General features: G+C 36.0%; 1 protein-coding gene and 1 pseudogene across 1 annotated transcript in view; both read left to right on the top strand.

The window, feature by feature from the left end:
- Positions 1 to 27,840, top strand: part of LOC101154316 (eyes shut homolog) — a 436,121-nt gene that overhangs the window by 162,649 nt on the left and 245,632 nt on the right. The window lies entirely within an intron of this gene.
- Positions 14,599 to 20,411, top strand: LOC129534186 (transmembrane protein 98-like; annotated as a pseudogene).

The following is a 27,840-nucleotide window of genomic DNA, read 5'->3' as shown; positions in this document are numbered from 1 at the left end:
AAAAGACTATTTCTCCTTCATGTATTAAGCCTTGTTTAGCAGTATACAAAATGCATGTCTGATAGTTTTTTTTTCCTTTAAGACTGAACATAGGGCCACAGTCTCTTCTGGTTTATAGGGTTGTATGTTTCCAGGAATGTATCCATTTTCTCTAGGTTTTTAAGTTTGTGAGTATGCAGCTGTTCTAGTAGTCTTCGATGATCTCTGTATTCTGAGGTATCAATTGAGAAATCCACTTCATCTGATGAGATGTCCTTTAGAGGTGATTAGACACTTTTCTCTTGCTGCTTTTAGTATTTTTTTTTCCTTCATGTTGACTTTGGATTGTCTGGTAACTATATGTCTTGGTGAAATCCATCTTGCAATGTGTGTTCCTGGAGTTCTCTGAGCTTCTTGTATCTGGATATTTAAATCTTTAGCAAGACTAAGGTAGTTTTTTTCCTCAATCATTCCCTCAAATAGATAGTTCAACCTTTTTACTCTTCTTCTCCCTCAGCAATACCTATGACTCATAAGATTGGACACTTTACATAATCACATATTTTTTGAATGCAGTGTTTATATTTTAATATTCTTCTTTATTTTTGTCTGACTGGTTTAATTCAAAATATCTGTCTTCAAGCTCTGAAATTCTTTCTTCTGCTTGGTCTAGTCTCTTGTTAAGGCTTTCAACTATATTTTGTAATTCCTTCAATAATTTTTTCCTCTAAAAGTTATGTTTGTTTATTTTTTAAAAAGCTGTCTTTTCAGTGGATTTTTAATTCATATCCTGAGTCATTCTTTTTCTGATTTATTTGTGTTAGTTTTAACTTTCTCTTGGATCTCACTGTGTTTTTTTAAAATCACTATTTTGAATTCTTTATCTGGTATTTCAAAAATTTAATTTTGGTTAGGATCCATGGCTGAAGAGTTAGAGTAACCTTTGAGGGCTTGTAACACTGTTTGTTTGTTTGGTTGGTTGGTTGTTTTCATAGTTCCAGAATTGTTTATCTGTTTCTTCTCATCAGGAGAAACTGTCTATTCTTATTTTTAATTTTGTTCTTAATGAGTCACATCCTTGAGGATGTGATTATAATGTATGTTGTGCAGGGTTCTTTGGCTTTGGTTCTGGGTGCTTTAAATGGCAAAGATTCAGTATAAGTTCATTGGTTACAGATAGCCTTGTGTGGTGGCTTTCTCAAATCCTGGTTGTAGTAGTGATGTCCTGGGAGTGTGAGCAGACTTGCTGCCACATATGGGGCTGTGATAGCAGAGGTCTTGGCAAGTTTATGTTGTTCCTCAAGTCTGAGCACTCTTGTCAGCAATTTTCTATTAGGTTGTGCAGTTCCACCTCCAGACAAATAGGTGGTGTTTACAGATAGGAGCCAACAGTGGCTGAAAGAGATAGGTATATGAATGATCTTTGTGAACCATGAGAAACTCAGTTTCCTCATGCAATGGGCTAGTCTGTGCTATGCCCTGTGAGGCCTTGTCTCTGTGCTCAGCCCCAGAGTGGGGGACAAAGCTGCCTGGAGCTGGACCAGGCAGGTCCACCTACAGGTGTCTCAAAGGCAGGTGCAAGCACCAGCTCCAATGAGGAGTCCGGGGGCAGCCATTCAGCACCCAGAATTGTGCCCAGGTGTGGAGTAGAGAAACCTCCACTCCTCCAAGTTCTCTGCATTGGAAGAAAGGGGTGACCTAGACTCCTAACCTGGAAGTATAGTTGCTTCAAATGCCTGGAGATATATCTAAGTGTGGAGTGGAAAGAGCACTGCTCCACCAACTCCTCTGCATGGGAGGGGTGGGGCAGCTTAAGCTCCAAAACCAGGGGAGCGAATGTGCCATATGCCTGGAAATACTCTGCCCAGGCAAGGAGTGGAGAAACTACTGCTGCAACAAGGTCTTTGCATGGGAAGGGAGGGGCAACTCAAGCTCCTAATCCAGGTTGGCAGGTGTACCAAAAGCCAGGAGATATGCCCAGGCTTGTAGCATGAAAACTGCCACTGCATCAAGTTCTCTACACAGCAAAGGAGGGGCCTAAACTCCTAATCTAGAAGAATAGGTGCTCCAAGTGCCTCGAAATTTGTCAGAGTGTGGAGCAGAGACAGTGCTGTTGCACCAAGTTCTCGGCATGGGAAGGGAGGGGCAGCTCAGGGGGACTCTGCCCCTCTCATGTACTGGGGCTCCTACTTTTCTCAGCCGAATGCCTCCATGCATGCTGATTACCCACCTTCTCTTGTCTAAAATCTGAAGTGTCCTTTGCTTTTCAGTGAATTCCCATATACCTTCTATATACTCTCACAGTGTTGGTCTCTATGCGTTATCTTGCTATTTCCAAGTGGATGAGATGCTCTAAAAGCCTCCAATCCAACATCGTAGAAGAAAAGAACCCTAAAATGTACATTTAAATAACCTAGAAATTCTTTTTATGCTGCTATGCCTTATTTAAAATTGTAATTTTAAGCTGATCCATCCAGCTTTATGCAGATCACATTCAAATGCATAACCTTAGCTCTTATCTTTTCTTTTTTTTCTAAAGTAGTTTTCTTCGGATGACATATTATAGTAAAAAAAAAAATTATTTACCATTTAGCTTCTCTGTAATATTTCAGAAAAAGAAAGCCTTTTTTTTTTTTTACTTTTCCTCTTATTTGCTGTAAAATTACTACTCTCAGTGCTCTAAACTCAAAGCCATGGTTTTATCTTTTTTCATTTATTCTTTATTCTCAGTCTAACTAATCCTATTACTCCTTAGATCTATGTCCAAGAGAAGAATCTAGGAATTTATCATTTGACACCTGGGTAACAGAGAAGCTGACCTAAAGTACTTCTTTTGCTCTCTATTTTATTATAATTTTAGCTTTCAGCAAAATATTCCCAAAATATAGCTTTAAAAATAACTAGATGATAAAGTATTAAATTACTTTGGAACCTTTTTGTAAGAGATATTATGTTCACAAAAAGTGGAGTTTTCAAAAAGAAAAAACAAGCAAAGATGAATCGCTTATATTCTGTAGTAAAATTAATCCCAAATGACAAAATAAAATATAATTTTGTAATGAAACACAACTCTAATAATCTATTAGAAATTATAATACTTCTAATAATATTAAAAGATATAAGTAACAAATTACTATAAGGCATTCTATTGTTAGCAATATTAAAATATTTGCTATGATATATTACGTACTAGCCTCTAACTTCCTAAATGCCAGCAGTACTCAAATATTAAAAATCAAAATATGTATGAAAAAAAGACACAATGGCACAGTGATTGTGACTGTGGACTCCAGAGTAGACAACCTGGGCTATCGATTCCTGTTCATAGTTTCTAGTCCAAGTTGTTCAAATCTGCTTTAGTTTTTGATGGTATCTGTTCAACAGAATCAAATTTCTGCAGTCTGTTTTAAAGATTTCTATTTTCTAATTTAGCAAGACTTGCTAAAATGTTTTTTTTAGAATAGTCGTTGAATTATTCAACCTGTAGAGGCAGCAGAAGAAGTTCATATGGTTTTATGAATACTAAGAACCCAAGTATGTGACCTATACTTTGCAGTGTTTGACATGTGATAAATTTTCAAATGTAAGTAATTAACCATTTCTTGCTTAGCTATGCCTTAAACAAGTGGGCCCTAATCTGACTCAACAAAACAACCTAAGTAGTCCTAAAGTCCATGTTCTTTGATATTAGAAGGCATAGGCTTTTAAAAAATTCTGAGTGTTGTAACAAGGTCTTAAATAAATCAGATATTATAGAAAGCATAGAGCTAGGTGATCAAATGGTGTACAAAAAGTATAATCTACATCAATAGTCTGTTACAATTTTTATTAATGTAATTGTATATCTCATTTTCATTTTGATAAGAACTAGGGTTTCATATACTTGCCCATAAAATCTCTTGTATACCATATTTTTAAAATTATGAAATTACAATTTTCTAAATGGTTCCAAACCTGAATCTTTGGAGCAAAGTTAAATATGTGGCATTAGGCCAGACATGGTGGCTCACACCTGTCATCACAGCACTTTGGGAGGCCAAGGCGGGTGGATCACCTGAGGTCAGGAGTTCGAGACCAGTCTGGCCAACATGGTGAAACCCCGTTTCTACTAAAAATACAAAAATTATCTGGGCATTGTGGTACACCCCTGTAATCCCAGCTACTCGGGAGGCTGGGGCAGGGGAATTGCTTGAACCTGGGAGGTGGAGGTTGCAGTGAGCCGAGATCATGCCACTGCACTCCGGCCTGGGCAACAGAGTGAGACTCCGTCTCATAAAAAAATAAAAAATTAAAAAATTTTAAACAGTATGTGACATTATACATGCTATCATTCTTTTGCTCTTTTAGACTTTGATCTCCTCTTCCCAAGCCCACTTGGTTAATTACAATATATAGAAGCTTCAGATTCCACTGTGTTTTCTCAATCACTGTCTTCTCTAGCTCCATAGCATCCACAGATACCCTTCCTTCTGGGAATACAATGATAGATGAGTTATTTTGAAAAAGCAAATTGAACTTTCTTTAGGTTAAGTGTTTGGAATGTAGATGATACTGAGCTATAAATGCCAATTAATGCTAATGCCTTAGATTCTCACAGGAGTGCAAACCCTATTGTGAACTGTGCATGCAAGAGATGCAGGTTGCAGCTCCTTATGAGAATCTAATGCCCAATCTGAGGTGCAATGAAACCGTTCCTCCTCACCCTGTCTGTGGAAAAATTGTATTCCATGAAGCTGGTCGCTGGTGCCAAAAAAGGTTGGGGAGCGCTGCTCTATAACTTTCCTACTTAGAGTAGCTGGAATGCCAGCATATTTGAAATGTGTTGATGTGTGTTTATTATTATGTTTATTGTATTTCCTGGCGAATCACATGTCTTTAAATATGTAGCACAAGAACAAAAGTTACCCTGAATAATGTTCTTGGCTTTGTAGGTATGACACAGTGCAATTTCACTGCTAATCCAATAGTTAGTTTGTAGAAATCTATGTTCTCCACACTCTTAGCAGTACTGTATTCTTGATGACATTTATTTGGGACTACCTTGGTTGGTATAAATGACAGATATTGGAAATAAATATGTGAAAAACATCAAAGAGAAGTAACCAACAACTGACAAAGTGTATGTTCATCAGCAGGCATAAAAACAGAATTTTAATTTAAGTGACAAATCCAATTATCCCACTCCCAATCTTGTATTCCTTTTTTGAGAGACTTTGTAAAACATAAAGAAGGTCATTCTAATTCTGTGCACAAACCCTAAAGCACAAGTATAAAGAGCCAGAATTTTCAATGTAAATCCCTGAATGTGCTATGTCTTTCCCCTAGGCACACTAATGGCTCAAACAGATCAGAGAGAGAAATGAAGGAGCTATTAAGTGATTCTAGGGCTGGGCATGGTGGCTCACGCCTATAATCACAGCACTTTGGGAGCCTGAGGCGGGCAGATCTTGAGGTCAGGAGTTCAAGACCAGCCTGGCCAACATGGTGAAACCTGGTCTCTACTAAAATACAAAAATTAGCTGGGCATGGTGGTGCGTGCCTGTAATCCCAGCTACTCTGGAGTCTGAGGCAGGAGAATTTCTTGATCCAGGACCCGGGAGGCGGAGGTTGCAGTGAGTGGAGATTGCTCCACTGCATTCCAGCCTGGGCTACAGAGTGAGACTCCGTCTCGAAACAAAAACAAACCAAAAAGATTCTGGGATTACAGCACTACAAGGTCAAAAATGACACCAACATAAGGGTTACCAGAAAGAAAAATGCAGAGAAGAGAAAAGATTTCAAATAAGCATTGGACTAATGGAATGACTATGGGAAAGCCTTCTCTGGAAATTAACGGTAGTTAAAAATTACTCTAGACCTAGACAATATAACCCATTGATCCTTACCAAAAATTACAAAGTAGTTTTACTTGCTTTTCATCATCCAGTTATAAGTTTACACTCACAAAAACTAACCTAAAAGTATGTTACTCTAACTGTTGTTCTACCCAGAGAATAGTTACAGATGGGTGGCCTGCAGAGTGGTTGTAGTGGTAGAAAATTTGTATTCCCCAAGCTGTTGCTTTGAGGAAGACAGCTCCAGGCAGGAAAGCTCTTAGCAGCCAGAAATCTGAGTACTTTTCTGTTTCCAATACCATAGACCATAGCAGAATTAATCAGCCATAGCAAATTGAAATGATTAAGTTTTCCAAATTCTTATAATCATAAAATTGCATGTATATTTATGACTATGCCAAAGGGCATTGGACAACCTACAGGAGGATTTTGAGTATCAGGATTATTAGTGATGGATGAACTGACAAAGTTGCTTTATCCTCCACAAAAGCACATCAGCCTATATACAGTTTGTATGGAAATTGCTAAAAATAGACCTTGTGGTGGAGCCAATTCAAAATGCTTAAGAGGTATCAACATGAAACAACGTGATGGATACTAGACATCCAGTGATTCCTAAAGTCTTTATTCATGTTCTCCTATGACTTGTTTTGGTTTAAAAAACACATCAATGTATTACTGTAGTGTTATATTGTAAATGTTTAAAAATCAAACCTTAGTCTATTTGTGATGCTGTAACCGACTAGCACAGATGTGTTATTTTTTTAATGAACATAAATGTATTGGCTCATGGCTCTGGAGGCTAGGAAGTCCAATATCAAGGGGCTAGCATCTGGCAAGGGTCTTCTTGCTACATTATCTCATGGTGAAGGGCAAAGAGAAGGCAAAGTAGGGGTGACAAACTCTTCTTTTCATAAGGAACTCATTCTTGAGATAATGAACCTTGACAATAGTATTAATTAATCCACTTATGAGGATGGAACCCTTATGGCCTAAACATCGCTTAATAGTCCCACCTCTTAATATTGTTACAAGGGCAATTAAATTTCAACACAAGTTTTGGTTGAAACTCATGTTGAAATTTAATTGCCCTTGTAACAATACTCAACTTTTATTTCTCATACTTCTAAATTTTTATTTGGGGTATTGCTAGTCAAACCACAGCAATACTTCAAATAAAAATTTTAAAGTATGAGAAATAAAAGTTTCAATATTTTCTTCTTATATCCCAGCAGTGCATGTTCTGCATTCCCTAAGGTACACTCTATCCTTTGGAGGCTACTACTCAAGGACTTCCTAAGGTTATGTGTGATGCTTGCAATGAAATGGAATGAGATCAAATGTATAACATATATCCCTCTACTTTATTCAAGGGAATCAGATTTGATTCTTCTCTACACTTAGAGCTGCTTTCAAATTTTATTCCAGATAAACAAAACAAAACAAAAGCTATAATGCTTGCCAATGGAGAACCTTTATAAGATTTCAAAAACCATATGAAATTTTCCCCTTCTGGATTTTTGGACATAGGGGTACTATTTTTCTGGATTACAGTGGCTAATAAGTTTTAAAATATTATTGCTTAAGTAACTGCTTATTTTTATACATAGTGGTACCATTTTTCTGGATTACAGTGGCTAACAAGTTTTAAAATATTGTCGCTTAAGTAACTGTTTAATGAGTAAAGTCTATTTTTGGAAGGTTATGAAAATATTTTGGAACCTTGATAGAGGTAATGGTTATACAATATTATGAAATACTAAATGCCACTGAATTTTACAATTCAAAATGGCTAAATTTTGTTATATAAATTTCACTTTAATAAAATAGTTAAATATTCATTAACAAAATAAACTGCATTTTTTATTTTGCACATTTTAATTCACTATTCACCTACTAAGCCCATAAATGACTGCCATTTTGTATATTGATATTTATGTACTGACTTTTAAAATCCTGGTTTTCTTAACATCTTATTAATAACATGTATTTTTATTATACATATCTCAGAACAGTCATTGTGATGCTTAGAGAGTTTTTTCAGAATTTTTTAGGAAAACTAAATTGAAGTATTTTTACAAATGTTTCAAAGAAAAAAATGAAACAGTTTTCTTTTTGAAATTGTGTGAAAATGTTATCAAATATGATGAGTGCACTCTGTCTTCCCATTAGGACAAAAAAGGGCTGTAGGGTGCATGACACACTGTTTCCCCTCATGCTGCTTATGAGAGTTTTAGAGAAGTAAGAAAATATACATAGAAATTTTTTCATAACTGTTCCAGAGTTTTTAATAACAGACATCTATTTCAAATAATTTGGCAATACTGAGAAGAAAAATCTTTCCAGTATATCTGGAAATAATGTTTAAGAGCTTTTAGTGTGCAATTTTTGTCAAATTTTTTTTTTAGCAATTCACATAATTAAAGTGATTTTTTCTCTACTTTTTAAATTTAAAATAAATGTGCCTGAGATAAAAATTTCTCAATCATATTTTATTTCTTCTTAAAAGGGAACTGTTTTTTCAGTGTATACACTCTAAAACTAGCATTACTTTTAATCTGCATATATAATGTGCATGCATTTTGGTACACATACATGTTTTTAGTTCAAGTTTTACTAAATTAAAGTTTTAATAACTAATTTTGTTAATATAAATGCCAGATTGTTTAACTTTAGTCTACTTCCGTAAATTCTGATACTGGTTGCGTATAGACATTGAAACTGTACTATAGTTACTATATTGGCTAGGAACATGTGAGAGGAGTCTTAGAAAATGTCTAGAATAACCCAATATTGGGCAGGTGATAAGATGCCTTGATTGGGTCTCTTGAATACAGCCTCCAGAGATTCCGTATTGGCTTAGAAGCACAAAACAAGCAGCATCTGTTTCTCACTCCAAGTCTTACCCAATTTGGGATTTAAGTCTCTTTTAACTGGAAAATTGAATTTATAGATTAGTGGTGTGGAGCCCCAGTGGTTTACGACCCATTTTCTGATTTCTTTACCAACTAGAATTGATTCAATAATGCTACTAGGTGATTTGCTTAAAAACTGTGTTGTTTCTAAAGCTCATTGAATGGCAAAATATGCTTTTTTTAAATATTAGAAACATAAGATTCTTCATAATAGCTTAATTTAGGCCCAAGATTCCCAATTAAGCCACATATTTCATCAATATTTTAATGTCATGTAAAGACATGAATGTAGAGAATGTATACCAAATTTTATGAAGAGTCATCTATGCATTATAGAATTATTCTAGAAATAGAAAATGATATGATAGTATTCTCTATTTTAGAGTAATGTAACAATCACTAAAGTTTGATAGCCACTTATATTTCATCTACAGAAGAGCAGTACTTTGGTATCATTTCCCCCTTATTAATTTGGTATTGTGCTTTGTTCCTTTTAAGTTAAGATTATCAATTATTTTCTGACACTTTTCGTAACAATTCTAAATATTCTAACCCTTATGTAATGTGATAGTATTTCCAATAAAATAAACAAAAAAATCAAGTAACTTCTCCAGAACTTTGGATATTTAAATCAATGAATTTATAACACTCTTACTTTTCACAAGTATCCTAAGTTATTTCCATGCTGTTTGATCTCATGAGATGAAAAATCTCTTTTACTGTAAAATAACTACAGATACTTTGAAAAGCAATCAGAACTGCTTTTCATGGACCATTCTGTGAAGATAACTTTAAAAAATATCAATAGTTAAGAATGCTCTTTACCATTAGAAAAAAAATTGAAAATTGACAGTAAATCATTATTTACTATTTCTATAACCAATAAAATTTATATGGAAGTTTGCCAAATATAGACTTTCATTTACATAATTGTAGCAGTTATGTGGTTTGGCCAGATGTGAAATTAGAAGGCATTTTAGATTGGGCCCGGTGCCTTTTGTCTTTTGTCACCTACACTTGTCATATTTATGAAATCACCCCATGGTTCTGTAGGCACTACCAGTAAGGTTCAAAAAAATTATAGACTTATTTCTATAAAATAACTAAATCTTTAAAATGTAATTTTATAGCAGATATTAGTCTATGCTGTAAACTTAGGTTTATCACATTTGTTCATTTTGTTTCTGCTTGAATGTCACCTCGGTTTCCATCTCATTTCACTAGAAGATAATTCAAATGAGGTCATTTTTAGATGTCCACTCTGTCCTCAGACAAAGAAATAAATCTTAGCAGATAGCACAGTATGGGAGGAAAGAGACTAAATCCTTTAATCTTAAGTCTTCCATATTCACTACTAAATTTTCTTATTTGCAGTTAACCTAATTCCTTTATCACCGGTGATTTTGTGGCTTTCATACTTGCCTCGTAATGTGAGAAGCTTTGACAAAACTGAAAAACTGAATGAACGCACATGATTAAGCTCCCTGTGTTCATCATGGAGCCATTCCCTCTGAGGTCCTGAAATTCTCAGGGGAGTATTTCTTTCTTGTTGTTAAAATGGTCTTATTTAAATATGATTGACATGTAAACAGTTGTACATACTTAATGTTTACAACTCAATAAGCTTGAGAATAAGTATGTACCTGTGAAACCATCACTACCATCAGGGACATAACCACATCCATCACTTCCCAAATTTTTCTACTGCCTCCTTTATTATTACTTATGTGTATGTGAAGAACATTTAACATAAATTCTACTCTCTCGATCAGTTTTAAGTACAGTCAAACCTCATCATATTACACTTCAAGATAGTGAAATATTTAGTAACCCTGTTTTGACCAATTTTATTGACACCATTTTTGCCACAGTAGGTGCTCATTTTGTGTTTCTGGGTCACTTTTTGGTAATTTTCACTATATTTTAAATTTTTTCATTGTCATTAAATCTGTTACAGTGATCTATGATTAGTGATTTTTGATGCTACTATTGTAATTGTTTTGAGTGGGCCATAAGCCACACCCATATAAGATGGCAAACAATCAGTAAATGTGTGTTCTGACTACTCCACAAACTCGCTCTTCTTTAGCTCTTTCCTCTCCTCAAATCTCTCTATTTGGTGAGACATAAAAATATTAAAATTAAGCCAATTAATAACCCTATATTGATATCTAAGTTTTTAGGTGAAAGAAAGAGTTACATGTCTCTCACTTTAACTCAAAAGCTAGAAATGACTAAGCCTATTGAAGAAGGCATATGGAAAGTCAAGACAGGCTGAAATCTGGGCCTCTTGCACCAAATAGCCAGGTTTTGAATGCAAATAAAAAAAATATTTGAAGAAAATTAAAAGTGGTTCTCCAGTGAACGTGTAAATAGTAAGAAACAAAAGCAGCCTCATTGCTCCTAGGAAGAAAGTTTTAGTGATCTGGATAGAAGATCAAACCAGGTATGACATTCTCTTTAGCCAAAACTCTAATCCAGAGCAAGACCCTGACTCTCTGTCTTCAATTCTGTGAAGGCTGAAAGAGGTGAGGAAGCTGCCGAAGAAAAATCTGAAGCCAGCAGTGGTTGCTTCATAATGTTTAATTTTTTTAAAAAGCCATTTCCATAACATAAAAGTACAAGGTGAAGGAGGGAGTGCTGATGTAGAAGTTGCAGAAAGTTATCTAGAAGATCTAGCTAACATAATTGATTAACCAAATAACAGATTTGCAATGTAGATAAAATAGCCTTTTTCTTAGAAGATGCCATCTAGGACATTCACAGATAGAGAGAATTCAGTGCCTGGCTTCAAAGCTTCAAAGGACAAGTTGCCTCTTGCTAGGGGCCGATGCAGCTAGTGACTTTTAGTTGAAGCCAATGCTAATTTACCATTCCAAAAATCGTAAGGCCCTTAAGAATTACGTTAAATCTACTTTGCTTGTGCTCTGTGAATGGAACAAAGCGTGGATGACAGCACATTTGTTTACAGTTTGCTTACTGAATATGTTAAGTCCGTTTTTCAGACTTACTGAGCAGAAAAAAAAATTAAAAATATTACTGACGAGGTGCCTGGTCACCCAAGAGCTCTGTTGGAGATGTACAAGAAGATTAATGTTCTCATACCTGCTAACGTAACTTCCCTTCTGCAGCCCATGGATCAAGGAGTAATTTTGACTTTCCAGTATTATTATTTAAGAAATACATTTCATAAGGCTGCAGCTGTCATGGGCAGTGATTTCTCTGATAGATCTACACAAAGTCAAGCAAAAACCTTCTGAAAAGGATTCACCATGCTAGATATCATTAAGAACATTCATGGCCGGGCGCGGTGGCTCACGCCTGTAATCCCAGCACTTTGGGAGGCCGAGACGGGCAGATCACGAGGTCAGGAGATCGAGACCATCCTGGCTAACATGGTGAAACCCCGTCTCTACTAAAAATACAAAAAATTAGCCAGGCGTGGTGACTGGCACCTGTAGTCCCAGCTACTCAGGAGGCTGAGGCAGGAGAATGGTGTGAACCCGGGAGGCGGAGCTTGCAGTGAGCCAAGATCACGCCACTGCACTCCAGCCTGGGCGACAGAGCGAGACTCAGTAAAAAAACAAAAAAGTGGACATGTTCTTTCTGGACAGACTCTGAATTTTTAGCTGGATGTTCAAAGTTACTGTGCAATGACAGGCGTGTATGATAATGTGTCTCACAGACATATGGGAAGTGACAACCAGAGTAGAGCCATCACCTTACTTTGTTCTGTGGTGTAGGTGCTCTGTGGTCTCTCCTCTGCTTAATTATGCTAGAATATAGGTTTGCTTAGGTACCAAAGTAAACTAAAATAAAGATTAGCATTAAGAGTTGTGGACACAGAAACTATTTTGCTCTGCTTCTATAGATCCCTGTTCTCCAAGGTGAACAGAATATATAAGCTTTTAATGAGTATTTGAAATACAAGAAAGTAATAATCATTTAACCATTATGTAGATTCCATGACCTAATACTGAAGTATAAAACAAAGATAATTCATTCTCATTTTTTTTATAATTTGAAAATATAGTAGAAACAATAGAATAAAGTATTTCAAGATTTAGGAAATGTATTAGAACTGCTCATAACTGTATTTTATGTAAGTTTATTGTGATTATGTAGATTGTGCTAGGGGTTCTGATGAGGAGGAGAAAGAATACTTTCTCTTCGTACTTTAAATGCTTGAAGAAAGTTCCTGAGACTAGGAAAAGAAATCAGTAAGTTTTATTAGCAATTACCATTTAGTTACCTCTCCCTAGAAATACACCCCCCACCAGATTTTTGATTGGTTTGATTTTTTGCTAATGAGTTTTAAGAGTTTCTCATATGTTTTTATTATTAACACCTTAGCCTAATGTGTGTAACAACTATTAACATAAAATAAGAGTTTAAAAACATTATTTCCTATTCACTTATTTTCCTAATAACAGTATTGTTTATATTTCCCCTGCCCCTACAAAATGGATGAAGGAACCCTAATAGGGTTATTCTAGGACCCTAACATTTATGTAAATTACATTTTAGAATTTCTGAGAATTTGAAGGAATGTCGGTGTTGTTTTAAGGTCCTTACAGAATTTTGTGGTAAATAGAAATTTTTTAATATTATTCAGGAAAGCAATCAAGTTTCTTATTCTAGGTGCTTCTGTTGTATAGAAAAGTAATGGTTCTGAATGGAATTACCTAGCAAAGAACAATAGGTACAACTGGGATATAGAGAAAATAAATTTGAATACTTTAGTACACATGCAATCTGTCTGATATGATTAGAGATTAAGATGCCTAAACAGATCTTTCTGGTAATAACATTTTGATACTAGCACCATAGAAATTGTTTTATATGTGGTCATGATCATTATTGCTAAACTTTAGTCTTTAAAGAAAAACCTGCAGTTTAACTCATAAAAATAATTATCTTCCTTGGTTGGTATACACAGACAATTGTCCTTAGTTTTCACCTTTGTCTCTTGTTTAGATTTTAAACTACTATATTACAAGTTCCTCCAGTAAATGGCATCACAGCATGGTTTTAATTTCCTAATGTCAGTGAATAGTTTTAGTTTTCAAAAACAAAATAGTGATTATCATAAATTTACTGAGATGTGACTGAAATGATTGTTGCATGTATAACCCATCTACCTTGTATGATGAAAAAGAGTATTTGATTGTCTGAGGCTATAGAGGTCCAGCTCAGTAGAGTGAAAAAAAGGACACTCTTGTACAAACAGGAAGAAAAAAGTACTGTTAAATTACTGGACAGGCATGGTGGCTCACGCCTGTAATCCCAGCACTTTGGGAGACTGAAGCGGGCTGACCACCTAAGGTCAGGAGTTCGAGGCCAGCCTGGCCAACATGGTTAAAATTAAAAATACAAAAATTAGCAGGATGTGGTGGCAGGCATCTGTAATTCCAGCTACTCGGGAGCCTGAGGCAGGAGAATCTCTTGAACCTTCGAGGCGGAGGTTGCAGTGATCCGAGATCGTGCCATTGCACTCCATCCTAGGCAACAAGGGCAAAATTACATCTCAAAAAAAATTACTAAAATATGAGTCTTTTTTCTTTTTTGCATGGCCTTTCTCTCATCTTGTCATGATATTTTTAAAATTGCCACTATTGTTGTTTTAAATAAAGAAAAAATAAAATTTTCAAATATGAACATAGACTAAACTGTTCATTTTCTATTGTGCAATGCCATTTCCTATACAAATATAAGGGCCTTTAACTTGAAAGTAGCATCACCAAAATTCCACAACACATATTTTATCCTGCATTAGTCTGTTTTTCACTGCCGTAAAGAGCTACCTGAGACTGAGTTACTTATAAAGAAAAGAGGTTTATTTGGCTCACAGTTCTGCAGGTTGTACAAGCATGACACCAACATCTGCTCAACTTCTGTTAAAGCTTTTGGAAGCTTTTACTTACGGAGCAAGGTGAGGAAGAACAGACCTGTCACACAAGGAAAGAGGAAGCAAGAAAGGTACCAGCGTCTTTTAAACAGTCAGACACATGCTAACTATTAGAGTGAGAAGACATTCATTACTGTAGGGAGGGTACCAAGCCATTCATGAGGGATCCAGCCCCATCCAGCCCTTTCATGACCCAACAACTTCCCAGGCCCCATCTCCAACATTGGAGATCACATTTCAATATGAGGTTTTGAGGGGACAAATATCTAAATTACATCAAATCCTTATCAGAACGGTGGAAATACTGCACAAACTAACACTATTGTTTTTATTTCACTTCTCGATAGTACACATGCTACCAACCTCTATACCTTTAGCATAGTGATAAGCTAAAGAAAGACTATAAGGAAAAGGAACCATGGTTTTGAGCATTGATGGTTGGTTAATACAGAGGAGTAAAACAAATAAAGGATATGGAGAGTTTTTCATTCATGATAGAACATCATTGCATTATTTCCACAGTTAAAGCAAGTATTGCTCAAATGGAAGCTGTGACCTCTTGAGGATGTCAGTGCTCCCTTTCCTTATCACAGTTACTCGATGGTTCATGCAACACTCTGACTTTGTAGTAGATCTGAGTCTTCCTGAACTCCTGCATGTTGTGGATCCACAAGAATTCTGTGTTCATAAGAAACTGGGCGTGATGTCTACAAAGGAAGCAGCTCTGCTCACTGTCATGTTCCATTGTCCTATCAGACCTATCAGACCTCACTTGCAAAACATACATTCCAAGATAAAAATATTAAAAATTTCAAGATGGTGACAGCAGAAAATGAAATTACACCAAGTGCCAAGCTTGTGATGCCATCTTTGTGGCTGAATCAGCTTTAGGAAAAGAGAGGTGAACGTTTCCAGATTTTGCTTCAGAGAAACGTTTTGCGATGATCATTGGATAATGAATTACCATTGTTTTTCTCTACCAGGTTAAAGCGTGGTTGCATTTTGTTTAAAATGGACTGTTATCTGTTATATAACATCATAAATTATAGTTTACCCAATAGAACTTGGTCTTTTACTAAAGTAGAACATACAGTTAAAAAAAGAAAACTGAATATTGAATTAGGAAAAGAAAAGAATACTGATATCAATGATATTTGATTAGGCTGTTTTGCTAAAGAAATGCATTTTATGATTTTTAAAGATGCACATCCAGAAACTTTTTATATCACAGTGGATTATTATAAGATTTCTATCACAAAAAATGATATTGGTCTTCATGCCGGTAGTAAGCTACAGACACATCTTTTATGTGCCTAGATTCAAAGGGATGAATAAAAAATAGTACATTACATTGTTTCTTCACAATTTGGGTGACACACAATTTGAAAGGCAAACTGTACTAATATAAAATGAAAATACACAATGAAACATCATAAGGTAATATAAAATGATAAGTTGTATTCTTCTGTTTCCTAGAAAAGGACACGTCCCTCACATTTTTATACAATTTTTCTTTGTGGGAATTATTGTGAATTTTTATTTTATGTTCCTTTGTGTGATTACCTTATTCTCTGTCTTCTTCAATAGTAAGCTTCCCTTATCGATTTTGCTCACTCGTGTATAGTCCAGCCTTGACTCAGTGTCTGACACAGTGGTGAGAACTGGCATATGCACTTAATAAACACTGCTAATTCGAAAATATAGAAATACCTCACGCAGGACTCATTTCGCAATAGAAATATAATGTTAAAAACAGGAAAATATTTGACTTACCAGGAAAGACTCTACAGAAAAGATAAAATAGTAACAGTTACGAGAATGGGCCAAAGGGAGGAACAAGTTTGGGGAAGCTTTTGTAACCAATACTCTGTAATGATTCTAGGAAAAATACTTTAAAGTAGTTTTATTGTCACTGAGTCATAGAGTTAGTGCAATACCACTAAAAGAGTAAAGACTGTTTTAAGAAATTAACATTTCAGTTATTTCTTCAACCACTCTTTAGAGAATTTTATTTTGAATATATCTAAAATATTCTAGGAAGTCAGTACTTTCCTCATTGTTTATTCAATACTCAAAAATAGAATTTTATTTTTAAATACATGATTTCTATTTATATGTAATGTATTTAAGTATCTCATTTTTATAAAAGGTAATATTCACAGAAGTTTCTTAAAACATGTAATGAAAAGGGAATGGAAAGAATAAATTCAAATCCAGTGTGGAATGTTTCAAAATTGTTAAAATTTAAATTGTTATATTTTCAGTGAATTTACTGTGAATTTTTATTAACCAGTAGTATATGCTATCAGAAGAAAACCTTTGTAATAATAATATAGAAAGGGCTTGAGAATTTGAGTAACTAATTTTCGAGCATACAACCAATTGCATATATTAGATTTAATTCATCTTTTATAGAACTTCAAGAACTAAGCTATCGGTTTGATTGTAACTGAAATATGTAACTCAAAAAAGCTCTATTTAAATTAATCTAATTATATGCTTATGTTTTCAGTTTCCCAATGTGATCATAGTTCTTTATTTTGTCTTTATTTCCATCCTCCATGAAATAGGAATTTGTATCTATTGGTTATTATATTATATACATTAGTAAATTGCCACCTAACAACTTCATCAATAGCCAAACTACATTTATGTCAAAAAATAAATACTTTTGTCAGGCACTATCCATCAATTGTAACAATTGTAAATATTTCTCTTTTGATATTTCCTTAATACCATTAAGGTTTCAATAATATATTATTCAAATGTGTACAATCATTTTCCTTTCAGTTTAAGAAAGTGAAATCAAACTCAAATACTTTACTTGCTATGTAGTAGAAATACTTAAATAAGACAAAGTATAAGTTATACAATTTTTTTCAAATTTTTTGTTTTTTCTTCTCACGGATATATTATTATCTGAAAGGAGTATATTCATGCAATTTTCAGATCAGTTGTGTCACTATCCAAATTTAAATAAATAAGATAGTGCACAGGAGGCAGAAAAAAAGGTCAGAAAACTGGCCGGGCACGGTGGCTCACGCCTGTAATCCCAGCATTCTAGGAGGCCAAGGCAGGCAGATCACGAGGTCAGGAGATCGAGACCATCCTGGCTAACACAGTGAAACCCCGTCTCTACTAAAAACACGAAAAACTAGCCAGGCATGGTGGCAGGCGCCTGTAGTCTCAGTCACTCGGGAGGCTGAGGCAGGAGAATGGCGTGAACCCGGAAGATGGAGCTTGCAGTGAGAGGAGATTGCGCCGCTGCACTACAGCCTGGGTGACAGAGCATGACTGCGTCTCAAAAAAAAAAAAGTCAGAAAACTTAACCTATACTGTACCATAAAGTAAGTCATTTAGACTAGACACTTCAGTCTTATAATATAGTGCATATTATGTCTTAATCACCTCATTAACATATTTAGGTTTATATAAGCATATCTCTGTGCAACATACATTAGAGAGAAAGAACTAATAGAAAAATAATAGAATAATAAATATAGAATTCCTATTGTTCTGAAATCATAATGAGAATGTCACTATATACAAATAACTCAAAAGATATGTTAAAATTAAGAAAAATCATAGTGTTCTTGATTTTGTTCTTTATTTCTGAGAGGGCACGGACCCCTTCCTGTCCGTGTGAACATTTTCTCCAGTCTCTACTCTTCCCCATGTGGACACATGTGCGAGCATATACACACTTTCTAGTGTAGTTTTACGTAGAATTTATTTTTTCCTTGAGAGAGAACTTAGAGAAAATGGAGCAGAATGGCCTCAACTTTTACAAAAAATTGTAAATGGGTAACAGAAATACTTAGAAATAGTCATAAAAAACTTACAACAGATTGTCTACACAAACCCCAAAATTTTTTATAAGGAGATTGATTTAACTTATTCTGATTTCTATGCTCTTATAGCAATATTTTCAATGGAAAAAATCACATCAAAACACTTGCAAACTAAAAATTGTGCCTATTGCATATGCCAGATATCTAGTTTTTCTCTCCAAACACAAATTGCTAAGGAATACTTCAAACCTTCAAACAAAACTTAAAAAAAAAATGCTAGAAATATTTTTTCTATAGATAACTTACATGGATAATAAAAGGAATGTTTCTTGGAAGTAAAGGTTACAAAGTGCTTATTCGCTTTAGTCCTCAACAAAGCTTTTCTGAATTATATTATTTATTGAAAATAGAATTTCTCCATATGGCCAGCAGTAAATCTATTTTTTTGTTTGTTTCTACTTGTTTTTTTTCCCCCTTAAAATATCTGCAATATGGGCAGAAGATTCGTGATTGGGTAAGCACCACAATATAATATTGTTACTAGGATTTGTCATCTAAGGGTTTCGTTTGTTTTATTGTTTTAAATGTAATTGAAGGTATCATATTTTGTGGTATTTAAAAAATACTTCTTCATTTCTTTAAAAATAAATTAATATAGCTTGCTCCCACCGCCATGGGACTGCTCATCTAGAGTTCAGAAAATTTAGCCTATGAGGAGGATATGAGTGAGACTAAGTCAGGAGCCACCGAGAAGCAAGAAGGCCACAGTGATTGTTGCCATAAGCGTGCTGGCTACCATCTTTCTGGCTTTGTTTGCAGTCTTGGTGGTGGTTTGAGTGCAGCGCTACCGCTGGCCAGGAGACCTGCTGTAGCGCTATGATTCCAAGCCCATTATGAGTCTCTTGGGTGCCATGGAGACCCAATCTGAGCTCTCTGAGTTAGAACTAGATGATGTCATCATCGCCCACTCTGGCATAGAGCCCATTCTGGAGAATGAAGACTGGATCTAGGATGCCTTGGGTCTCATGTCCCACTGCATTGTCATCTTGAAGATTTGTCACACTTTGAGAGAAAAACTTGTTGCCATGACAATGGGCTCAGAGGCTGAGAAGAAGACTTCAACCACTGTCAGCAGCATCATTGTGGTGGCCAAGTGGATCATCCCCAGAGTAGATGATGTTGTGAAATCAGTGTACCATCTGTTAAGCACCAAGCTCCTGGATGTGAGAATGACTGCCCTGCTCCTGTCAGTCATCAGGTGCTGGTAACCAGAAATGCCTGCCATCTGAACAGGGGCCCCAAAGCACTTGGAGGTGCTTTGAGAAGCAGCCTTGCCTTCTGAACCAGATAAAGACCTCCCAGGCCCTAAAGCCTTCTTGCAGGAGCAGTTGGGAATTTATTGCCTGTAGGCCAGCAGCTAGTCATGAAAGCTAGCGAGAATGGCTTAGATGAGCCTTCCACTTTTTCCTGTAGAGTTAGTTGTTCTCCAGGGCTCAGGAATGTGTGCATAGCAAAGCAGGAGAGTCCTATCTGGTGATGCCATTGTTGCAATTACAAATTGTGGCTGGTGAGAGGCAGTCTAATACCACAATTAGGGGATATGCCATTCATCATTTGCACAACACAGCACTGAAACTGATAGATGGTCAGCTTTATTTAGATTACCTAGTGTTTTCAAGAAAATTGTGCTACCATATAAGAAATCTAGAGGTTTCACATTAAACATCAGAATTTCTGGCTTCTCCTGAACAATCAGATTTGGCAGTTGTGATTTGTGTTTTCAAACGAGAACAATCAGTTGGAGTTAAGTAGGGATTGCCTCTCTTGGCAAGACTGTACTCTTTTTTGCCTGTTTCATTTATTTGTATTATCTGCCTGATCCCTGAGGTATCTGAGCCTGTCCTCTTATTTAGAGGTTTGGGTTTGAAGCTGAGCACTATAAAGTTTATTACTTCCTTTTATCCTTATGCCTACAATTTTACTATACGCCACTAGGTATACAGTAAATTTATACTTATGATTCCCTCAAAAAATAAGAATTCAAAAATAAAAATAAATTAGTATAATTCATATGAATGTTGTTTTTTATCTCTATCTTTTACTTTTTTTAAAATTTCTGCCATATCTAAGATGTTTATAAACAGACTATAGGGCAAACATTTGCAAAGGTGTATATGGAAAGCAGTTAATGAGCTAACAGGAATTTGGCAGTAGAAACACTAGTGTGTTAAAACATTTACAGTTTTCTCTGCAATCCAGTCCAGGAGGTAATAATATCTTTTTTTTTTAATACTTTAAGTTCTGGGATACATGTGCAGAACATGCAGGTTTGTTACATAGGTATACACGTGCCACAGTGGTTTGCTGCACCCAGCAACCCGTCACCAACATTAGGTATTTCTCCTAATGCTATCCCTCCCCTTGCCCCCCAACCCCGACAGGCCCCAGTGTGTGATGTTCCTCTCCCTGTGTCCATGTGTTCTCATTGTTCAACTCCCACTTATGAGTGAGAACATGTGGTGTTTGGTTTTCTGTTCCTGTGTTAGTTTGCTGAGATTGATGGTTTCCACCTTCATGCATGTCCCTACAAAGGACATGAACTCATCCTTTTTTATGGCTGCATAGCAATCCATGGTATATATGTGCCACATTTTCTTTATCCAGTCTAACATTGATGGGCATTTGATTTGGTTCCAAATATTTGCTATTGTGAACATGCTGCAATAAACATACATGTGCATGTTTCTTTTTAGTAGAATGATTTATAATACTTTGGGTATATGCCCAGTAATGGGATTGCTGGATCAAATGGTATTTCTGGTTCTAGATCCTTCAGGAATCGCCACACTGTCTTCCACAACGTTTAAACTAATTTACATTCCCACCAACAGTGTAAAAGCTTTCCTATTTCTCCACATCCTCTCCAGCATCTGTTATTTCCTGACATTTTAATGATCACCATTCTAACTGGTGTGACATGGTATCTCATTGTGGTTTTGATCTGCATTTCTCTAATAACCAGTGAAGATGAGCTTTTTTTCATATGTTTGTTGCCTGCATAAATTTCTTCTTTTGAGAAGTGTTTGTTCCTGTCCTTCGCCCACTTTTTGATAGCATTGTATTTTTCTTGTACATTTGTTTAAGTTCCTTGTAGATTCTGGATATTAGCCCTTTGTCAGATGGATTGCAAAAATGTTTTCCCATTCTGTAGGCTGCCTGTTCACTGTAATGATAGTTTTTTGTTTTTTTTGTTTGTTTTTTTGTTTGTTTGTTTTTGGTTTTGTTTTCTGCTGTGCAGAAGCTCTTAGTTTAATTAGATCCCATATGTCAACTGGGGCTTTTGTTGCAATTGCTTTTGGTGTTTTAGTCATGTAGTCTTTGCCCGTGCCTATGTCCTGGATGGTATTGCCTAGGATTTCTTCTAGGGTTTTTATGGTTTTATGTATTATGTTTAAGTATTTAATGTATCTTGAGTTACTTTTTGTATAAGGTATAAGGAAGGGGTCCAGTTTCAGTATGCTTTATTTTTAAAGAGAAGGTAAATAGTTATCTTGTTCATTAAAAGATGAGGTTATTTGATAAAATCTATGATTTTCTTTTCTCCGAGATGAAATTGTAGTTGCCTTATGTTAAAAACAGGAAAGCAGAAGTAAATGGACCCTAGACATTGCATTGCCTGCCCCAGATGAATCCTCGAATTTACATTAAGATCACATTTTGGAATTAATCTTAACAAGACTAAGAGTTTGTAGTATTACTAATATAAATAACATCAAATTTTCAGACAGTTTGCTCTTGTCACTATCATCTTTGTTATTGATACATGCCGGGCATGGTGGCTCATGGCTGTAATCCCAACACTTTGGGAGGCCGAGGCAGGCTGATCACTAGGTCAAGAGACGGAGACCATCCTGGCCAACATGGAGAAACCCCGTCTCTACTAAAAATATAAAAATTAGCTGGGCATGGTGGCGCGTGCCTGTAGTCCTAGCTACTCGGAGGCTGAGGCAGGAGAATTGCTTGAACCTAGGCGGCTGATGTTGCAGTGAGCAAAGATCGCGCCACTGCACTCCAGCCTGGCGAGAGAGCGGGACGCCCATCTCAAAAAAAAAATAAATAAGTAAAAGTAAAAGTTGTTTGTGCTCTTCTCCAAGTTATTCAGTCATGCAATCTCCTTATCCCATGTTGGCAAATATAGGTCATCTAGCACAAGTGCCTTTGTTTGCTATCTATCTTGTCATTTCAACATATCTAGGTGATCACAGCTTCCTTATGTCTTTAGAACTTATCCGTAACATTACTCTTTTTTCCTCCTGTCTCAGAGTAAGTTTGTTTCCTCTCTTTCACTTTGTGCAGAGTGTCATTCACAACTCAGCTGAGCCAAAGCTTTGTTTGAAATCAGTTAATAAGTCCCTTCCTTGCATTTTAGGGCTCTTGCTTCATTGATATTTCTCTTCTAATTGTAAATATATTTAGATCATTTATTCCTTTAAAGAAAAAAAGAAACAAAAATTTAAAAAGGCTTCCATTTTCTACTACCCCTTCAAGCTTCACTCTTAGTTTTTCCTTCCTTTCACCAATAACATTCCTAAGATTTTTCTATATTTGTCATTTTCCTTTTATATTTTCTCACTGGATGCTTTACTTTTCAAAATCTTCTGTTATTAATGTCTTTACATGCATAACAAAACTAAACTTTCACCTGTACAACTATTTTACCAGTTAAACCAATAGTTTCACAATTAAGTAACTTTTCAAATTCTTTCTTCTCCTTGTGTATTGATGAAATGCTTTTATTCCTTGGTGTATCGGTCATTTGTATCCATAATAACATTGTGTAAAAAAAAAAATCAAAACTCATTGGCATGTATTCGGTTGGTGCAAAAGTTATTGCAGTTTTTACCATTACTTTTACGGACCAAAAAACATAATTACTTTTACACCAAACTACTTACCAACCTGCTTGTCAATAAGCATCCATTTCTTACTCATCTATGGGTTGACATGAGTTCAGCTAATTTAGATTTGGCGCAATTAGGCTTGCTTTCTAGCTGTGAACTACATTCACTTGTTTCTCATCCTTCTTAAAACTGAAGATAGCTGAGACATATCCTTTTTATGAAAAAAAGATCAAAGTGCAGGAGACCAAGTCAAATCACACAAGCACATTTCAAATTCTACTCACATAATTTCCACTATCATCCCATTAGACAAAGCAAGTCACATAGCCACGGTCAACATCAATTGGGTAGGGAATATATTACTTTCACAGAAGGGGATAGAAAGTGAATACTTGTTAAGCAATAATATAATTTATCTCACTTGGGTTTCTTGATACAATACAGCCTTAGTAGTGATAAAGATAGGAGGCAGGGAAATTCTGGGCAGAAGAGGGCAGGTCTTTGGCAAGTGTCCCACCCTCAAACCTGGAACCGTGGCCCAATGTGAGAACATGTATTCCTGTTTTCCCACTTGAATGTTGCCTTTACCAAAACCACTATGGCCTGCTCTGCCCCCAATCCTGTGCCCATAAAAACCCCAGGCTCCATCAGCAGAGAGCAGAGAAGAGAAGCAACTGGATATCCAAGAGAAGCAGCTTGAATTCAAAGAGACAACTTGACAGCATGGCTTCAGAGAGGAGTCTGGCCAAGGACTGCTGAACTCCAGGGGAGGATTGCCCTCCCACTCCATCTGCTTTCCAGCTCCCCTCCCCACAGAGAGCCATTTTCATCAGCAATAAACTCCTCCACATTCACCACCCTCCAATTCGTTAGTAAGACCTGATTTTTCCTGGACACTGAACAAGAGCTCAGGAGCCATGGGTGCAGACAATGAAGACTGTCACACTGACTCTTTGCCCTTGCTGGTGGAGAGCAACCACCACACGTGAAAAGGCAGGGGGCCCACTGAGCTATTTAAGACTTAAGCTGTCCACAGATGGCAAAACTAAAAGAACACTGTAACATGGCTGGTCGCGGTGGCTCACACCTATAATCTCAGCACTCTGGGAGGCCAAGGTGGGCAGATCACGAGGTCAGGAGATAGAGACCATCCTGGATAATGCGGTGAAACCCCATCTCTACTAAAAATACAAAAAAATTAGTCAGGCATGGTGGGGGGCGCCTGTAGTCCCAGCTACTCAGGAGGCTAAGGCAGGAGAATGGGATGAACCCGGGAGGCAGAGCTTGCAGTGAGCCGAGATTGTGCCACTGCACTCCAGCCTGGGCGACAGAGCAAGACTCCATCTCAAAAAAATAAAAAAATAAATAAAAAGAGAAGAAACATTGAATTAGGTATTTAAAGGTATTAGTATTTATTAGTTTACTTTTTTTTTACACAGGTTTAAAACAAAACAAAAAAACACTGTAACACACATCCTCTGGGGCTTCAGGGGTCATGGGTACTCCTCACTAGACACTGCCACAGGGCCCGCACAAAGTTTTGCTCCTGCCAATGCCCAAAAGCACTTGCCCTGGCTCCTGCACCTGTTCACCTGCACTCCCCTCCTGCGAGGGGTGGAATGCAGTGAGACTGAGCCAGGGGAGTCCACTCCTGCCGCCCCGAAGAAGCAGCCAGCTAGTTCCAGTGCCCATGCATTCCAGTTTCCACCTGTGAAGGGGTCAGGGAAGTTTCCTGCTTCAGTAGTGGTTTCAATTGTATCTTCAAATAGAATTAGAAGTGATGATGTAGCTGACAGGAATCATGGTACATAGGTAGGTTGTTTAGGACAAAGTACTTATTAGGCTACTTTGTAAAGAAACAACTTATTCTTCTGAGTTATTTTACAAAATCTATGTCATCACCTTTGGTTCAATAACCATAAATGAAGTCCATACTATGTTCTAGGATTGGGTCATTGTCTAAACATTGTGTTATGAGATTGTGTGCTAAGATGTTGTTGGCTAAGATGATTAATTAATTAGGATTTCTTTGTAAATATAAAAACAAGCCTCACCTTTACTTTTCACTATTTAATTCAACTGATATTTTTATCTTCATTCACAAGAAATTCAAGGATTTTTTTTCCGGAAAATAATTATATAGTTTACTACTTGTAACACATTTAAAGAGAAAAAAGTAGCTTCAATAACATGTGTTCCCTGAGGAACTGGTAGGTGATATGGCTACTGTTTGATGACAGGTCAGTGCAGGAGAGTTGAGATTCATGAGTAAACTTGTAAACAGCTGGTAACCCATGGTTTATATGTATGCAAAGAAATAAAACAAACTAAAAGTCTAATAAATTTTTTAAGTACCAGAATTCCATGCTTTGTGCAAGTGAGAAAACTGAAGGAAATTGTATCTCTGAAAAAAAGCATAATTACCCAATGCAGAAATATGAGCATCGTCCCACCTCCAAGATAAAACTTTAAGAATTTAATATGTCTAATTCCTCAGTCTTATGAGTGGCTTCTTCTAAAGAGCATATCGATAGCTTGATGAAAACAAGCTTCAAATTATTTATTTACATTTATTGGCAATTAAAAATTATATGTACAAAATATTACACTTATATTTTTGTATCCATATTCCTCTGGAGAGAATTTCAGTAACATCAGTATGCCACCCATCACTTTGCTCACCATTTGGTGACAGGATTCATTGCATTTGCTAAAAAGTAAGATTACTGTAGTGCAAATTACACATGCATGCTCAGTTGCAATTTTCCTCTGTGTGAGGTTCTTAAGTGCATGTTATTCATTGTTTATGAAATGTTTCATTTGTAAATCTGTTTTGAAAGCCTGAAATGGAACATTATGTTTCTATGGAGCCCTGTCTTATAGATTTTGTTTTCGTTCTACAGGAATTATATTTTAAATATTATATCTGCTTTCGGCTGTGTTTTCTTGCACACCCTTCTATAAATCTTAATATATTACTATCACTCATGTGAAACAATCATTAACTCCACTGAATAGGGTTATAGGATTGAATTCTACAAAAGGACATTTCTGGTTGAATTAGTCAGGGCTATATTCTTCTATTTATCATAGAATAAAAGTGTTCTTTACAAGAGCATTTCCAACTGAATCTCTTCTTTTTCTATCTGAACATTTTGGTAGAAATATACCATGACAGAACTTTAAACAATATAGTTTTATAATATCTATCTATAGTTAGCTACTAAGTCATGAGCCATATTTGTTTAAATAAGATACATAGATCATGTTTGCATATTTAAAAGATTAGAGAATTTTAGTTGATTCAATAAATATTTATAAACTCCAGTGCTAGGCAATGTGTGAAATATTGAGATTCAAGGATGAATTAGATATTCTTTGCCCTCCAGAATCTCATTTACATGCAGGCCTGTAAATTGTTAAAAGACATTCATCACACATCATAACATCCAAATAATTAGAATTTCTAGAAAAAGAGGTGATGTGGGGGAAAGAGTGTATAGAGCAAGGCTCATAAAAGAAGAGTGAGATTTGAATTGGGCCCTCGAGGGTTGGTTGAATTTTGTTTGGCAGAGAAGAAGATGAAAGACAACTTATAAAGAAGGAAAAGAATGAGGGAGACAAAAGTCTTGGATATTGTCAAGTCAACATACTTGGGAAGAATAGGGGTATTTTTGAACCTGTAGCATTAAGTGTTCATTATAAATGGAACATGTTGAAACACTTTTGTTTACATTGCATAGTGATAAAGGTTTGGGGTTTAATTTGTAGGCATTAGAAGGCCACCTAAATGTATCAGCAATGTAGCTACATGATTAATTTTATGTTTTATGAGGAGAGCTCTCAGGAAATTGTAGGATGTAAAAACAGAAGAAGGAAAAAGCTTGATTAAACAGAAGAGGTTGTTTAAACAGTTACTGAAGGTGAAATCAATAAGACATGGATATAAAATGAATGTTGAGGATGAGGTAGAATCAATGATGACTCCTGCTTCCTCTGTGCTGGAGGTCTTGGTGGGTGGTGATGCTGTTTGGTTCTGAAATAAGACTTGGAGGAGTAAGTCAGAGGACACTTTGAAGTCAAAATGACAACGATTATTTTTATTTGCCTGAATAGATGAGTTAAATTTAATATTGTATTCATAATAGGGCTAGGGCATATGAATATTTTGACTCTTATTTTAGAAGTACTTCATTTCTCTAGGAAGATAAATCAGTTGAGCTCATAATGCCTTAAATCATTGCTTCTCTGAGTCTGAGTAAATAAGTCAATAAGATATGATACTTTGGGGGATTAGCCCCTATTCTGATGGGTGGGAAGGGGTTGGGCTGGGAGAACATGATAGGAAAGTAACACAAAACATGAAACCCTCTCCTCAATGAGTGGAATGAATGAATGAATCAAATGTCATTTGATTACCCATTTCTACTACAATAACTTTCTGCTTGGATATAAGGAATTGTAGGACTTACTGGACTTATTGTCAAGAATATCGTGGTCCAAAGGGAACTA

The sequence above is a fragment of the Gorilla gorilla genome, chromosome 5 (genome assembly GCF_029281585.2).
Source record: "Gorilla gorilla gorilla isolate KB3781 chromosome 5, NHGRI_mGorGor1-v2.1_pri, whole genome shotgun sequence".
Classification (NCBI taxonomy): Eukaryota; Metazoa; Chordata; class Mammalia; order Primates; family Hominidae; genus Gorilla; species Gorilla gorilla.
Note: the sequence above shows the minus strand (reverse complement) of the source record. Positions and strands in the feature narration are given on the sequence as shown.